The following is a 3,891-nucleotide window of genomic DNA, read 5'->3' on the forward strand; positions in this document are numbered from 1 at the left end:
CCACGGGACTGCCAAGAAACTGTGCTCACCCTCTCTCAAACACCGGGCACCAGTCACAAGGTTCCAGGAGATTTTCAACATGAAATGCAGGAGCGGCAAAGCTTCCAACGTTGATTTCTTTTTTCAGAAACAGTTACCGTGGACCAATTATACAAATACCAGTACGGATCAGAATTGTCCAATACCTTCATTTTTTCTCTTCTCTGCATGTGAAGATTGATGTGGGTGATAATTACATCCAGGTGTTCTGAACACCACAGCCAAGCACAGGAGAAGGGAAATGAGAAATCTAAAAATGTGAAGGTCTGTGGAACACACTCTATTGTTCTTGGCTTACATGGTATTCAGACTTGAGTATTTCTTAAATATTAATAACTGAGATTTTTTTTCTGCTCTCAGTATAATCTTGAGATTTGTTTTAAAGGGAGTTATTTTGCCACTCTTAAAGTTGACATTTGAACCAGAAAAAAACAAATGGAACAAGAACTAGCAGAGGGAGTCAACCAAAATCGGAGCTTTAGTTCCGCAGACTGAATGACAACTTACTCTGCACTGTAGATTTCTCTAGCCTGCGCCATCAGCGAGAGCTCTGCGAACATCTGATTGGGCACCTGTCAGGGGCTCAAGCTCACTCTTCACAAACATATGTTTGAGACATAAACCCAGGTAGGTAGGAATATGATCATTTTTGGAAATGGAGTCTTTGCATATATTCACATGAAGGTAAGATCCTAAGAGTGGCTCTAATCCAGAATGATCCGAGTCCTTTCTGAAGGAAGTGACGCAAACACACAGGGAGAAAGCCATAGGTGACTCATGCAGAGATTGGAATGACGTGTCTACAAGCCAGGAAACACCATGGATTGCCAACGACACTGCAAGCTAAGAGGAAATCACAGCGCAAGCTTCACTCGGAGCCTCTGGCCGAGCACAGGCGGCTAACACCTTGATTTTGAACCTCTCCCTTTCAGAACGGAGGGGAGAGGCTGTTGTCAGGTACACTAGTCTTCTCCCACTAGCAAGGTAGCTTCCTGCTGTTTCAGCTGAGAATAGTCAAGTGTAGTGTGAGAACATGAAGTGAAAAATGCCAGAAAGGGAACAATCCATGAGTCTAACATTATGTCTATTTCTGCCTCGCATGAAGCTCTCCTGCTCATTCTCCCAACTCATTCCCAGGTGCAATGTGTGCACACTGTACACTACACCAGCCCATTCATTACTCAGTGATTCAGTTATCAACACCACTTGTGTTCATCGAAATCTTTTATATCTAATAATGTTCCCAAACTGCAAGGGTAATGACACTGGGAACTTCGTTACAATATTTTCATAAATGTTCTATTTTATTCGTAGTTATTATTATTATTTTCTGATGCCTGATTTTTAAATCAAGCACAGCATATTTAGGCTTGTAGATCAGCGTATTTAAACACAGGTTTGGGGCTACCTGGGATTTTAGACATCCGCCAGGGATTGTGGGACATCTGGAGGAGGGAGTCCTACTGACGTCTACTAGACCAGTCCTGGGAGGTAGATACAGAATTCTTCCTAGGTTCATCATCAAGAACTGATCAGAGGCAAACGTCAGTTTCATTAAAACTTAAGGGTCCTAGCTTGGTCATTTTGCCAGTGCCTCCCTTTGCTGGTCACCCCGAGGCGGACGCTCCGTGCTCCCCTCTGGGGGTTCCCGTGGGCCGGGGTGGGCAGGAAGGAGTCTGGGCTGCAGAGTCACTCCCTAGCTGCTACAAAATGGTGCTGTCCACACTGTGCCGAAGCCACAGGGTCACTTCAGTGCTTTGCTCTTCACAAAATCAGAGTCACACGTAGAGCTCTGGAAGATGGAGTTTCAATTAGGCCTTCTACTGCGGACCCGACTCAATGGGTTGTCAGCTTCTTGGCAGGGAATCTCGAAGGGCTGGCATACAGAAAGAGCTGTGTGCTTGCCCAGCCATTGACACTGTTTGCTATTTTATTTTAATTGCAGCTTATCTTCCCATTGCTTCTCTGTGAGATTCTTCAAGTGCAGGGGGTACCCATAGGCCCCGCTTTATCCTGGAGTCTACCTCCCTGTTTCTCCCCCTTGGTGGGACCAGTGGCATGCTGCGTAGGCAGACTTTTCTAGCCTAAAAGAAATTTCCCAAAGCACGAGGTGATTCTCTATGGAAGAACACGCCTTACTACAATGGGATTATTCACCACTGGAAAAAGTAATGACGAATAAACCTAATGGAAAGGTTAAATTGAAAATAAAGCCCACCTGCTTGATTCACTTGAGTTTAAAATTGAAGTCATAATTGCTTTGTGCTGAGACCATTCTGGTTACGTAAAACCTTGTTCCAACACTGAATAAATAAATCTAGTGGCTTAACTTCGAGGATTAGTAAAGGGTTTTTCTTAGAGCAGAAAATTATACAAATGATCCATATAATAATATTAAGCAATGAAACAAATTAGCATTCATAAGTTCTGACTTGCACTTCAAACACTACCCACTGTCATTGCTGCTGAGTCTGTGCTGGTTGGTTGGACATCCTTGTGTCTGGGTTTCCTAATCTCTACAGCCAGGGGAAAGATGCCACCATTCACTGGGTTGTTGGGCAAAGCACCTGTTACAGTGTGTGACACACGACAGTCGAAAACAGCTGATATTATTACGGTTGTCCAGTTCTTCTGCAAATTGTTAACTTTTTTTTATTTTGGTGGTACTGAGGTTTGAACTCACAGCTTTGAGTTTACAAGGCAGGCGTTCTACCGCCTGATCCATGTTTCCAGCTCCCAAAGTATTGATTTGGGGGTTTTCTCTAATGGCTTTTTCTTCTCTGTTACAAAGATTCGAACCCAGGGCCTCATATTTGCTTGCTAGAGTTCTGCCACGAAACCGCAACTCCAGCCTGCTCTCCTGTGGTGACTTTTAGAATAGGATCGTGCTTCCTGGCAGTCCAGCCCCAGGGCTAAGATTCACCTCAGAAGTGTGGCACCTTGACTTACTTCCCTCTGTGGAGATAGATGCATTTTCATGAACTTTCCTTCTCAAGGTAGCCTGGAATCATGATCCCCAATCTCAGCCTCGCCATCTCAGCCTAGGGTAACAGACAGTTGTGGGCTGAGGAGGCAAAATACTTTCTGCCTGGGAGGAAGGGTTGTTCTTCCAGATGGCTCTTCTTCCAAACTTGGTCTCCTAGTCACTAGCATTACAGGCACGAGCCATGGGTATCTGCCTTCCTGGGGGACTGGAAAGGACAGAGAGACTGACCTCCATGAGCCTGCCTTCTCAGACCAGAACCACAGGTCCCTTTCCGTGCTCTCTTGAGGAAGCAGAGTTTGGAGACAAAAGCCCAGACGGAGGTGTCCAAACACACAGAGACCCTCTACTGTAATCTCTTTAACCAACTATTTGATATAAACCCAAAGCCTATTGGGAAATCTCAGTTAATAGATAGAATGCGTATTCAACTTGCCAGAAAGAATATACAATTCACAGCAAATTCTTCATAAAATATAAAGCATCTCCATTGTCTTTGACAGACGGGTCAATGCAACATTTGATTTAGGCAAGGAGGAGGAAGTTATTACAGGCTAACGCAACAATGACAAGCTTGGTTTGGGGAATGGGTTCCTATTTAATGATCGCTGCCATTTGCTGTGTACGTTATACAGCCTTCCTTACTTAAATTTCACATCGCTGTATACCAGTAGATTTCATTCGCTTCTTAAGGAAAAGTCACTGATTCTCAGAGCTATGGAGCGACTGCACAGCTCAGATGGCCGAAGGCCACGTGTCCTGCTCTGAGCTTCCTTGCCAGCTCAGCCGCTCAGTCTCCCAGCCTCACCCAGTGAGCAGCAGGCCACCAGAGGCACCGCGCACTGCTTCCCTAAATGCATTGCCTGTCA

Source organism: Perognathus longimembris, chromosome 19 (genome assembly GCF_023159225.1).
Source record: "Perognathus longimembris pacificus isolate PPM17 chromosome 19, ASM2315922v1, whole genome shotgun sequence".
Lineage (NCBI taxonomy): Eukaryota > Metazoa > Chordata > Mammalia > Rodentia > Heteromyidae > Perognathus > Perognathus longimembris.